At 39.2% G+C, this 14,316-nt stretch overlaps 1 long non-coding RNA gene across 1 annotated transcript in view; it reads right to left on the reverse strand.

The window, feature by feature from the left end:
* Positions 1 to 1,266: 1,266 nt before the first annotated feature.
* Positions 1,267 to 14,316, reverse strand: part of LOC123459529 — a 57,093-nt gene continuing 44,043 nt past the window's right edge. Inside the window, exons 2-3 of the long non-coding RNA XR_006636318.1 lie at positions 3,487 to 3,571; positions 1,267 to 2,463 (exon numbers count right to left, since the gene is read on the reverse strand). This is a non-coding gene — a long non-coding RNA (uncharacterized LOC123459529). The remainder of the gene's footprint in view (positions 2,464 to 3,486; positions 3,572 to 14,316) is intronic.

Consider the following 14,316-nt stretch of genomic DNA (forward strand, 5'->3'; position numbering starts at 1 on the left):
ATAAAAAATTAAAAATATATAATAATCTAGCATGGTGGTGCACACCTTTAATCCCAGAACCTGGGAGGCAGCTGTAGGAGGATCACCGTGATCTCAAGACCTACCTGACACTACTTAGTGAATTTCAGGTCAGCCTGAGCTAGAGTGAGACTCTACCTCAAAAAACACAACAATAACAACAACAATAACAAAAAAAAAAAAAAATCTAGAGAAATTCTGTAGCAACCAGGAACTAGACATTGCTGTTATCACCATTTCTTTTGAATTTCCAAACAAATTTAAAGACACCAGAATCAATACATTCCAATCGTAATTTATAAGGTAAATGCATAAAGTTGAGTTGAGCAGAAGTTTTTGTCTGACTGTATCTATTATTTTGAGGAATAAAATGTCCATTTTCACATTATAAAGAATAGGAAGAAGCTATTTGAAGAAAGGAGTTGTGGTGACTAAGACTGAGAAATATGAAAATTTTTCAAAAAAACTTTTTCACATAGTTGTCCATATTAACAAAATAGTGAGCTTTTATTTATAACATATGTTTGAATTGTACTTTTCCAGCAATAACCTGCTTAACATATGATCATATGAAGGCAATTTTTATAGCACTTCAGAGTGCTGAATTTAAATCCATGTGTTTTTAAATTTCCATTATTTGAAGTTACTGAACATTGTTAATATTCATTTAACCACATATTATAAATTTATTTAAATTAGTACTTTATGTCAGCATCCAAATATGTATAAGGAATGAAAATCAAGCCAGGCATGAGTTCGAGGCCATTCTGAATGAGTTTCTGGTCAACCTGGGATAGACTGAGACCCTGCCTCAAAATAAACGCAACCACAACAGAGACAGTGACAGAGACAGAGAGATCAAAAGAATGAAAAACAAAACTACCGTAAATTAGTTTGGCAAAGGATTTATTTACACAGGAACATGGACTGGAGAGATGAGTTCATATCCCTTCCCCTTCTCAATTAATCTCTCTTTAATTTTGAAGTCATCATTTTCTCCTCCTATTATGAGGGTCTTGTGTAGGTAGTGCCAGGCACTATAAGGTCATGGATATCCAGGCCATTTTGTGTCTGGAAGACTGCATTGTAAGGAGTCCTACACTTTCTTTTGCTCTTACATTCTTTCTGGCACCTTTTCCACAATGGACCCTGAGCCTTGGAAGGTGTGATAGAGATGTCTCAGTGCTGAACACTCTACTGTCATTTCTTCTCAGCACTATGGTACCTTTTAAGTCACCCCAGTGGTCACTACTATCTGAAAAGAGAAGGTTCTCTAACCAAAAGTGAGAGTAGCATTAATATATGGGTATGAACATTAAGAAAAGTGCTTACTGGACATTTTGGTGAACATAACATATGTATTCAGCCAGACAACAGCAGACATTACTCCCCTAGGATTCCTGATGTCCCCACCATAGGCTTCCAACTAGGTTTTCAATACTTGGCGTGTTACAATATTATCTTTAAATTAGGAGATGAAGAAAAAAACATTCATAACTTCTTATCACGTTTCACAATCTCCCAATTTCATACCTACAGAATTCACTTCTAAGTTAATTTCATCACTCCATAAGTATTTGTTGAGACCTCTTTGAAGATTATTAGAGCTAGTCTAAATTGTTGGTTGTACTGACAAAATAAAGACTCTCCCCCAAACTCATGTTTTGTGTCAACTTTTTCCTGAGAAGTGGATGGACACTTGCTTCCCCAGGCAGGCACCTCCATCCATCCAAAGTCTGGGTCAACCGAAGTTTACCTTGGGGAACCAATGGGTTTGCTGAACTTCCTTACAGAGTATGGACAAGGGGTTACTTACAGGAGACTGCATGGTAATTCTAGAGCACTGAAAGATCTCATCCCAACATGGATAGCAACCTCCCCATGACTGGATAGGTGAGCTCCTGTCCCTTATTCCTCCACTGTCCAGCTCCACTGCAAGCCATGAGACCTTGTACATCATTTCATGCAGCAGAGATCTCACATGAGGGTCACTCATGCGCACTCACAGCTGCTTCTGGTGACGATGGCAACTGTTTTTCTTGGAGGACCATGCCATGCCACACCACGCCACATACTACCTTGTGTGTAGAAAAAATATATAAAAGACAAAAAGTGATAATGAGAAAAAAATATTTTTCCCAAGACTTTTGCAAATGGTAATATTTGAGTAAAATTTTCTCACTATCAGGATACGCCGTGATCTAGCCCCTCTTTCCTGGGTCTCTTAGGCCGCTTGGATTCTCCCGACTCTGTTAGCACAGGTCACAGCTCCAGCTGCTCTGAACAGCATTTCTGTGACTTCCACGACACCATACACAGTGGCTCAGTTGAATTCACAGAATCATTCTGCTTCTCCAGCACCTATTTCTCATGGTGGTGAACCAAAGTTGACCTTTCTTGTAGCATCTCTTCAAAACTCGAGTCAGAAAGTAGCAAACTCAGCATCTGTTTAATAGAAGAAGACAGGCAAGCTATAGAAGAGGTTTTACATTCAAAGCCTCTGTTCAAATTAAACATTGCATCTATCATGTGAAAGCCCTTTGGTGACCCTAATGGCTATAATTTCCTCCTTCATAAACCATATCGTTCAGTTTAGGGCCACAATATAAAACTTTTTGTTCTTAATTTCCTCATCCCTTTCTCTTCTTTGTTATGTATCCTTTCCATGTAACCCCCCCCCCTTCCCGGTGATCTTCATACTCCTTTATAGTATCTTGTGAAAACTGGCCAACTTCATAATATATATATTTTATCTTGAGAGAGAGAGAGAAAGAAAGAAAGAAAATATGAGCACACCAGGGCCTCTACCCATTGCAAACAAAATCCAGACACACGTGCGACCTTGTGTTTCTGGATTACATGGGTGCTGGGGAATCAAACCTGGGTCCTTAGGCATCTCAGGCAAACTCTTTAACCACTAAGCCATCTTCCAGTCCCCAAACTGGCCTACTTTTAAAAAAGAATGTGTAGCCAGGCATTATGACACACGCCTTTAATCCCAGCACTCAGGGGGCAGAGGTAGGAGGATCGCCCTGGGTTTGAAGCCACCCTGAGACTACCATAGTAAATTCCTGGGCTAGAGTGAGACCCTACCTTGAAAAAAAAATAGAAAATAGAAAAATGTATGCATGTGCACGTGTGCTCGTGCATGTGTGCGCACGCATGCGCCAGCATCTCTTGCAAATGAATGCCAGACACAGGCACCACTTTTTGCATTCGTCTTTACATGGCTGCTGGGTAACTGGACTCAGGCTTTGCAATAAAGTACCTTTAACCACTGAGCCTGCTCCCCAGCCCATAAATTGGCCTATTTTGCATAATCCAAAATTATCAAAATCTAACTTCATGCTAACACTCTTGAAATATAACTATAACTCTACATAGCAAACCTCTCTCTTCCACTATTACAGCCCAAGATCTTTTCATTCTAAGTCTGTAGCAAATATGGAAACAGAAGTTTCAGCATACCTCTGGGAGAAGCAAATGTTTTATCATTGTCCAGAGTGCAGGTGACTGGGAGCAGAAGCAACGGAGAGAGAGGAGACACCATCCTCTGGCCACAAAAGTTTAAAAAAAAAAAAAAAAGAGACTTCAGATTCAAACAAGGAAAGGCACAATTGCCCTGACCTTGACCCTGGTACCTGTGCCTTTACATTTTCAGGGCACTGTATGAGCTGAGCGAGAGCTGAGATTAGGAAGCACTGTTCTGGCTGCCAGCTCCTCGGAGCACAGGGAGCAACGAGATGACAGCAGAACCTCACAGAACAAATGACTGGGCAACTGAGTGCAAGCCTCGTGAGAGAGCGGGGGTGGGCATGGCTGAAAACCACAGGAAGCCCAGCATGCACCGGCCGATTCAGCGGCGTGTGTCTATCAAGTGATAAGAACCACTGACGTCAACATGCTTCTGACATCAACATGCTTCTGATGTCAACATGCTTCTATATTCCTTTTTGGCCTACTTAAAATTTTATTTTTGCTTGTGACCATCATCTTTATTGTGGCAGGATAGCATCGCTGGCAAGAAAAGAGCAGAGGGCTGCAAGGTGAGGAGCAAAACCACCTTCTTTACCCAGCTTGGCCGCGTGTTGGTGAGAGAAAGAGGGAAGCATTCCTCATGATGTCCTTCACTGACTTTGCACAGCATCGCGCCAGCGCCATCACTGGACTCAAGGAAGGTGGAATCCTGAATGCTATTTTTTTTTCTACACTTTATAGGAAAAGATATCAAGGGGTGAATTTTGAATTGGATATTATGAGAGTCAGCCTTCAGTATCTGTAACAGATAGAGTGAAGATGGATGAAAATTCCTTATTGCTCCTGAGAGTCAAAGAAAAGGGACCATATAAACATGTTAAAGCAGGGCTGGAGAAATGGCTTAGTGGCTAAGGCACTTGTCTGCTAAGCCTAAGGACCCAGGTTCAATTCCCCAGTTCTCACATAAACCAGCTACACAAGGTGGCACATGTGTCTGGATTCATTTGTAGTGGCTATAGGCCCTAGCATGTCCATTCTCTATTTGCCTCTCTCGTATTCCTCTCTCTCTCTCTCTCTCTCATTAATTTAAAAAAAAAAAAAAGGAAAGAAAGGTTAAAGCAAATTCACCCCAAGGATTTACATGATAACTTCAAAATAGCAGCAATATTCAATCATGATTCACTCCTAAGGTATATGAGTTCCCAGTGTTAATTGGTATCTGCTCAATTGTTGATGAGACTGTGTATAATAGAGACATATACAGTTTGTCACCCCAAAGCAGAAAAAAAAAATTTTTTAACTAGCTCAGTAACAAACGAACCTGTACTATTACTTCAAACACTTCTAGAAGTATTAAGAACCAAGAATATAAAACTAAACTGGATTCTATACATTCTAACCTGAGTAACATGAATGAATTAATGGACTATGAGTGTACATAAGTAATCATGTTAGTTCTGATTTATGGCAAACTTGGTCACACGTTTGATTGAATTCATTGAAAAAAGAAGGGAGTGGGGACATGGCCCAGCAGTTAAAAACACTTGTTTGAAAGCCTGCAGACATAATTCAATTCCCAGCACCCATGTACATCCAGACTCAAAGTGGTGCACATGTCTGTGAATGTCTGTGATACCAGTGTAGCTATGTGGAGGGTGGAGACAGAAGACTGTGGAAGCTCTAAAACAGCAACAGTGAAAATAAGAAAAACCCTGTCTCAAAAGAAGGGAGAAGGACAGGCAAAACCTCTAAGGCTGCCCACTGACCTTCTCACCCATGCATACCCACACACACACTTCATGCACACACATACATATACACATGCACACACAAATTAATATATAGTAATTTTTTAAAGAGGAGCCTAAGAAAATGGTTCAGGGATTAAAGACATTTGCTTGCAAACCCTGCCTGCCTGGGTTCAATTCTCAAGCACCCATGTACAGCCATATGCAAAAAGTGGCATTTGTTTGTAGCAGCAAGAGATCCTGACACATGCACACACACACACACACACACACACACACACATACACAAAGACATTTTTAAAGGAGGACAGGTTCTAATTATTTTTTCAAATTATTTTTGGATTAAATATAGCAGAATATTTGTGGGCATGGAGTTTGTAAGCATTCAATAATGTGCATCTAAATAGTTTGAAAATTTGCCATTTAAAAGATTTAATATTTTATATGTATATTATATAAATTTTGATGCCAAATAAGATAAATTTTCAACAATTAAAATATAAGATTTTGTTATTGGTTTCCGCTTTTAAAAGAACACTGCTCCTATATTCCTATAACTCTAAAAATACATTTTTAAATATTTTATTAATCTTTTTTTTTTTTTTTTTTTTTGGTTTTGCAAGGCAGAGTTTCACTCTAGCCCAGGCTGACCTGAAATTTTCTATGTAGTCTCAGAGTGGCCTTGAACTCACAATGATCCTCCTGCCTCTGCCTCCCAAGTGCTGGGATTAAAGGCGTGCACCACCACGCTTATCTTTTATCATTTGTTTACAAGCTGAGAGAGAGAGAGAATAGGCATGCCAGAGACTGCTGCCATTGCAATCACAATTCCAGACACATTTGCCATATTGTGTATCTGGCTTCACGTGGGTACTGGGGAATCAAACCTAACCCATCAGGCCTTGCAAGCAAGTGCCTTTAATCACTCAGCCATCTCTCCAGCCCTAAAAGTACTATAGGTTTATTTTATTTTTTCTGGTTCTTTGAGGTAGTGTCTCACGCTAGCCCAGGCTGACCTGGAACTCACTGTGTATTCTCAGAGTAGCCTGGAACTCATGGTGATCCTCCTACCTCTGCTTCCCAAGTACTGGAATTAAAGGAATGCGCCACCATACCCAGTTAAAACTATATTTTTAGTAAAGAAATTGTTTCATGTGTTTTTTTCTTTAAAATGCATTTTAGGGCTACAGGGATTGCTTAATGGTAAAGGCGCTTGCCTACAAAGCCAAAGGACCATGATTCTGTGCCCCACACTCACATAAGCCACAAGGTACAAGGTGGTGCATGTGTCTGCAGTGGTTAGAGACCCTGGTGCACCCATCCTTTTACCCGCTCTCTCTCTCTCTCTCTCTTCTTCCCTTCCTCCCTCTCCCCATCGCTCTTTCACAAATAAATAAATAAAAATAAAATATTTGAAATGTATTTCAAGGCTAGGCATTGTGGTACACGCATTTAATTCTAGCACTTGGGATGCCAAGGTAGGAGAATTGCTATGAGTTCGAGGCCACCCTGAGAGTGACAACATAATGAATTCCAGCTCAGCCTGGGCTAGAGCAACACCCTACCTTGAAAAAAAAAAAAAATGTATCTAAAAGGTTTAACTGTGGCAATAAACAGTGACATCTCTCTAATCCTGAATTTTTTAGTTAGGTACACAGAAAGAAGCAGAGAGAGAGGGAGAGAAAATGTACACTTGCCAGGGTCTCCAGATACTGCAAATGAACTCCAGACACATGTGTCACCTTGTGTATCTGGCTTACATGGGTCCTGTGGCTCCTAGAGTCCTTTGGCTTTGCAGGTATGCACCTTAACTACTAAACCATCTCTCCAGCCCCTGACACTGTTTTTGATATAGACATGTACACAAACAGTAACAATAACAATTTGTAGCAGTGTCAGTTTCACATGTGCTAATAGGCAATCCCTCAATGGATGTATGTGCCTGTGTTTAAAATTCACAGGAGGCAGACTTGGTCTATAAGTCAAACCTCTGTACTGGTAAAATCAAATCATGTCCTTTTAGAAAGAATAATTTGTTGTCAATTATAGGACAAATTTATTCAAAATATAATGCTGCATATCTTTCTCTTACTGTTACACCTAACAGTGAATTTCTCCATATAAATCTACAGTGTGTACAAAAATACAAAATAGGGCTGGAGAGATGGCTTAGCGGTTAAGCGCTTGCCTGTGAAGCCTAAGGATCCCGGTTCGAGGCTCGGTTCCCCAGGTCCCACGTTAACCAGATGCACAAGGGGGCGCACACGTCTGGAGTTCGTTTGCAGTGGCTGGAAGCCCTGGCGTGCCCATTCTCTCTCTCTCCCTCTATCTGTCTTTCTCTCTGTGTCTGTAGCTCTCAAATAAATAAATAAAGAAAGAACAAAAAAAAATTTTTAAAAAAATACAAAATATATATAATATTATAATTTAACTTTTAGTTTTCAATATTAGTTTCAAAAACTAACATAAATTAATATAAACATCTCTACCCAAAAGTTGCATTATTTCTTTGGAATAACTAATTTCTTAGGAAAAGCAATTGAAAAGCCATGAGTAGCATTCTCTCACACAGCAGTACACACAACAGACAAACATAATCTACCTAGCAAAGATAGATTTTTTTTTTCATATTCTTTTTATATAACTTTATTTATTTAGTTGCAAGGAGAGAAGGGAGGAGAAGGAGAGAGAGAAAGAATATGGGCACAAAAAGGGTCTCTTGCCACTCAAATGAATTCCAGATGTATGTGCCACTTTGTGCATCTTTTGGCTTGATGTGGGTACTGGGTAATCAAACCCAGATTATCAGGCTATGCAAGCAAGCGTCTCAACTGCTGAGTCATCTCTCCAGCCCTAAAATGTTCCTGAATAGTGGTCTAGTCTAGTCATTCCACTTCCAGGATTTATCAAAAGGAAGTAACACATAATGTTGGTGATTCAGTTTACAAACACTTTTACATCAGTGTCTGTGTTTGCATTCATTCTTTAAACACAGACAGGCTGAGAACTAAAGTCCTGGTCTTGTAAAATGTATCAGGAATATGGTAGTGACAAATATATATATTATCCTAGATTGTAGTTGATACTAAGATAAATCATAATAAATAAGAAAATCACACAATATACTAGATGGTCTAAATACTAAGAATAACTCTCTCTTTCTCCCTCCTATTCTCTCTCTCTCTCTCTCTCTCTCTCTCTCTTCCTCTCCCTCTTGTTTTCCTTTTCTCTCTCCTGCCTCTCCATTTCTCTCTCTTTCTCATGGTATGTATATCTGAGCTTTCAACAAAAATTGTAACATCACAGCTTCAAGCCTTTCTGTAATGTGTACTTTTCTCAGAAGCTATATCTCAATTTGGGAATTTTCTTTTTTCCATGGAAAGGCTGAGCAATGAAAAGATCATCAAGTCCTTCACTTAATAGTGCTTGCCTCAGTTTGTCTCTCTCCTCTCACCTATTCCTATTAGCAGTAAGAAGAGGCTAAGCTGTGCCTTCGGAGACTTGCCAGGAAATGTTAACTCTAAAACCAAGTCCATGACTTACAACTTCTGCTTTGCACATAACTGCAAGGTGCTATCTTGCTAAGCTTGGTCTCATTAACTAGTAAGACTCTTGCCCTTGAGTTTTCAATAGCACGTTCTTCTTTCAGAAGTCTTGCTTGGCGGTGACATCCAGTTCAATTGTTTTATTTACAGTCTATTTAAAGACACGTAGGCTTCCTTGGTATTAGCCTCATACTTTACACCAAATGCTGCTTCCAAGCCCCTATTGCATTTCAGTTACCCATGTAGTGAAATTTCATGTTACCAAGTATGTGAACTCGATCCACAAGGGAATACAGGGGACTTTTTACATGAAGTTAAAACTAGTTTTTGAGGGCTGGAGAAATGGTTTAATGGTTAAAGACACTTGATTGCAAAGCTTTAAAGCCCAGGTTTGATTCGCCAGCATCCACATAAAATCAGGTGCACAAAGCGGTGCATGAATCTGGAGTACATTTATAGTGGCAACAGGTCCTGGAGTGCCCATTCTCTGTCTTCCTCTCTCTCTCTCTCCTCTCCCTCCTCTTAAATAAACACATTTTTGTAAAAAAAAAAAAAAAAAAAAAATCTTGTCTGAAGAAAAGGTTCAGTAGAGGGGGCATAGGGGAGGAGTAGAAAGAAGGCTGTTAGGAGGGGATTATGATCATAGTATATTGTATATATATGGTGGTTGTAAAAAAAATGTTTTGAAAGACCTTTCTCTCTCACACACAAATAAATAGAAATATTTCCTTAAAAAGATACTCCAAAAATACAACATAAAGAGAATCAAAAATTATTATTTTGATACTAAAATTGTATTATCCACACCCTCCAAGGCTCATGGAACATTGCAGAAGAAGGCGTGCAAATATGTAAGAGCCATAGTGTGGGTAGATGGATTGTGAGGCACTGTCCTTCCCAGAAACCAGTGAATTCATGATGCCACAGTGAATACTGATAATCCTACTAAGAAGGGCCCTCAGTAGAATGTGGGGGAGGGAAGGCATATAATATTATAACCTGACAAGAATATGACCAATATGCAAAACATTCATACATTAAAGTTCTCAACAACAAAAGAAAAATAGACTGGTGTTAACATGAACTATTTCCAAAAAAAATCATTTAAGAGCTGGAGAGATGGCTTAGTGGTTAATCACTTGCCTGTGAAGCTTAAGGTCCCTGGTTCAAGGCTCGATTCTCCAGGACCCATGTTAGCCAGATGCACAAGGGGGTGCACGCATCTGGAGTTCATTTGCAGTGGCTGGAGGCCCTGAAGGGTCCATTCTCTCTCTATCTCTCTGCCTCTTTCTCTCTGTTGTTCTCAAATAAATAAATAAAAATGAACAATTTTTTTAAAAAATCACTTAAGATGTTAAAAATAAAGCATGAAGTTGAGAATAAGGCTGAAAATGCCATCTAGTCGTGATGCTTGTTAAAATGTATTTGGTGTTAAGGTCAGCATGTTGAAACTAAGCATACATGCTAGATCTTGTGAAGCTATATTTCAGAAGACTCAGTAATAGTTTAATGAGTGTATGGATTCTATACTGGCCATATTTTTTTAAGTTAACAATATGGATTGTCTTTAATATAGCAGTAAAGTCTTATATATTATGATGGCTTCAAGTATATGAAATAAATATGGCACCCTTTAATTTAAATACATAGATAGGGTTGAAGAGATGGCTTCCTGGTTAAGGTGCTTTCCTGCAAAGCCTCAGGAACCAGGTTCAATTTCCTAGTATCTGTGTAAGATGCACAAGGTGGCACCTGCATCTGGAGTTTGTCTGCAGTGGCCGAAGGCCCTAGCTTGTCCATTCTTTCTCTCTCCTCCCCCACTCTTTCTCTATCTCTCAAATAAATAAAATATTTTTAAAAGAATAAATAAATAAATAGAAAATAAATATATTACTTACCTTGTTTTTTTGCAGTGCTAAGAATTAAACTCTGGAATTTATACATGCTAAGAAAGTGCTCTACCACAGCCCAAACATATAACTTTATATCATTTCATCTATAACATAATTCATTATAAAAATATTATTATAGGCCACTAAGAAAACAATTCCTACATAAAGTATGACACAATGCTTTTTCATCACAGAGTTTTCCATGCTCATTGGAAGAGCTCTTTTGGACTTCAGGTAAGATTTTATTTTACACTACTGTTAGGCATATTTTAAAAGGAATGTATTAGTAAAGTGTACCAATAAAGGTCTTCCCAACGGAAGACTAAACTTCCATTCAGAGCGTGTTCTAAATCACATTTTGAATGAGCACCATGGATGTTTATGAACTTTCCACATGGGTCTCAGAAGCATTGAGGCTGCTGCTACGCACATTCCTTAAATGAGCACACCATGATAATCTCAAGAAATTTCTTCCATGGCATTGAGCCTCATACCAAAATTTTTTATGCTGAATCTCTGGATCTTAGCCCAACATTCCAAGACCAGGCTCTCAGACCATTGTCACTCAGGTAATTAAAACTATGACATGACCTGGCAGAGAACAATTGGTATAAAATGTCATCTGTCTTTAGGAAAATCCTGACTTTGGAAAAGTTAACATATCAAAGAATGTGCATCTCAGAACTAATGAAATACGGAAACCACTTTTTCTTATGTGGTACAGTCATCACATTTAGGAGGCACATGAAGACTGTTCTCAAAATGATTTTTTTATTGCTACCTAGTAAATGCCTAAAATAAAGGGAATAAAATGGAAATATTAAATGTTATATTATAAATACAATCCTCTGCCTGATGGATTTCCAAGTTCTTCGGTTCATAAAAAGTTTCATGTTTCAATCAAGACATATTTCAAATGTCAAGCAATAAAGGCGCAGTGACATTACTGCAAGCATTGCCAAAAACAGAAATTTGCTGACAACTCGTGTGGCTGGTTACCATTTTGCCTCAGAAGTGAAAACAGGTAAAAAGAGAGACATGTCCACATCCTCTGAAAAGCACATTTGATTCCAAAAGTTTATATTAAATCTGAGTGTGAGTGACTGCTGCTCATTCTTGAAAATCTTTTACCATATAATATGTATTATAACTGAAAACACTTTGTAATGATGGAAAATAGTTGAATTGTAATTATGGTTTTTACCAAGAATTATCATTTGAAATTTCTATTTGGCATAGTTAATTGTCAATTTTCTGATCAAGCTATTGCTGTAAATTCACTTAGGTCACATAAGAACACTTCTAAATGCCATGATGTGTAGGATCATTTTTTACTTCATTTTTCATGCTTCTTCAACATTCTATGTACATGTTATGGTAACAAGCCACCTGTGTTTATAAATAAAGTTTTGTTGAAATATGGCCACACCCATTTATTTACAAATTGTCTATGGACACTGCCACTTTGATAGCAGGATTGAATTGGTTCAGTTGAGATTGCACTCCCCACAGAGCCAAAGTTTTTTTTATTATCTAACCACTTGTAGAAGAAAAAAAAAAAAAAACATATCTGACCTTTGTCATGAAATCAGATGGTGGTTTTCTTCATCCTTTCCAAACTTATACGCTACAGCTCACCTTCAAGCCAATTTGTTTTCCACTTTAGTAATGAGAAAACTTAGACTATCATTTAACTGTAATGTACTGTAAGTAATACTATCCCATGGGAGTATAACATAGAAACCAAAAGGTTCAAATGTTCCTCAGAGTAGAAGGGAAGCTTAATGTCAACACAATTTGAAAGATTTCTTCAGTTCATACATCAAGTCAAAGACTTATAAACACCACTTCCTTTGTAATTCCGTGTTACAACTCAATCTGCTTCTCCACATTACAATGAAAGTAGGCCTGATCGATTCATTCTAGTACATTTCAGGGAAACTTTCCAACAATGGCAGTGCAAGCATCCCGTGCCCCCCTCCTCCCCGCCCCGCCCTGCCCCACTCCCGTACAAGCTGAGGAAGAGAGAGAGAACTTTCTGGTGGTTCTTGTATCTGCTCTCCCTTCTTTCATTGTTCCAGATGGCCTTGACCTCTGAGCCAGGGGAATTGCATCCTAGGCTGGGACACTTACAATGTTTTACTTCAAAACCTCCAAGTGATTGGTTCAAAAGGAGGAAAATATCCATAGCCAGAAAAATGACAGTATTGTCCTAGACGCTAGTCTTTGAGGCAGAGGTATGAGTTCGAGTACATAGTGAATTACAGGTTAACCAGGGCTAGAGTGAGACCCTACCTCAAAAACCAAAACCAAAAAAAAAAAAAAAAATCAATATATGAGGACTGGAGAGATGGCTTAGCGGTTCAGGTGCTTGCCTGCAACGCTGAAGGACCTAGTTTCAATTCCCCAATACGCATGTAAAGCCCTTAGCAAAAAGTGGCACATGCATCTGGAGTTTATTTGCAGTGGCTAGAGGGTCCGACATGCCCATTCTCTCTATCTCTGTCTCTCTCTCTCTGTCTCTCTCTCTCTCTTTCTCTCTCTCTCTCTCAAATAAATAAATAATTTTAAGAAAAAAATCTGAGCTGTAATTGAGAATGAAAATTTCACCAGCCATATTTCTAGCTGGGTGCAGGGGAGGCTCTAGGGGAGATGACAAGTTAGAGAAGCAAAAAGGAGAGAGGGAGGGGAAGAGAATCCTGACAAGGACCACCCTCTGATTCCAGACGTCCATGATGACTGCTTTATCCTTGTCTTTCCTATGGTATCGAACAGCCCCAAAATGCCCCTTTTCCTTCTGCGGTCCTAAGCAATGTCACTTGCAAGGCATGGGTTCTGACCCATGTCTTCTGTGGAGCAGCCAAAGCCTGCAACTTGGCAGCTGCTGCACCTGTGCGGATCCAACGCAGTAATGGCAAAACGTCCGGAAATAATAGCCTCACTGTTTTCTATGGAAGCTCTCCCTCGGTTTTCTTTTACTGGTGGGAGAAATTAAACAATTTGTGAAGACTAAGAAATGGTATTAGCACAGCAATTCTCAGCCCAGTTTAGCACAGCCGTGAGCCCTTCTTCAAGGCAGATTCCTCGCCCAGCCTTCCTGTCCATGCATACCCGTTCTCTGTCTCCACTTCTCACAGAATCTTTATGTCTCAAGGTTTAGAAAGCAATTTATGTAAGATCTGCTGTAGGTATTAACTCGGGTATCAAATTCGTTTACATGCTGTTAGAAGTGGGAAGAGTAAAATCGCTCTGGTTTTGAGTAAGAAAAAAACTGTAAAGTGATGCAAAAGTAATATACATAGAAACCAAAAGGGTTTTTCTTTTCTTGTCTTTTCTTTTTCAGCTTGGCTGATCCTCCCCCTGCTGTGTGCATCTAATGTTTTGCCTCTGAGAATAGAACTTATTAGCAATCCCAAAGTGAAAAAGACAGGATATTTTTCAACAAGGGCCTGAGCTTTGCCAAACATCCCAGGGTTTGTCTCCAAGGACTTGAAAAGAAAGGAAAGAATGGAGAGCGGAAACCATAACGCCAGCAGCCTGGCGATCGTCTAATTACGGAATGAATGGTACAGTTGTTTTGTCTGATTGCACCGGGCTAGTTATCCATGGCCAGCTTCATTGACAAAAAGGGAATCT

This window comes from Jaculus jaculus, chromosome 3, assembly GCF_020740685.1.
Source record: "Jaculus jaculus isolate mJacJac1 chromosome 3, mJacJac1.mat.Y.cur, whole genome shotgun sequence".
Classification (NCBI taxonomy): domain Eukaryota; kingdom Metazoa; phylum Chordata; class Mammalia; order Rodentia; family Dipodidae; genus Jaculus; species Jaculus jaculus.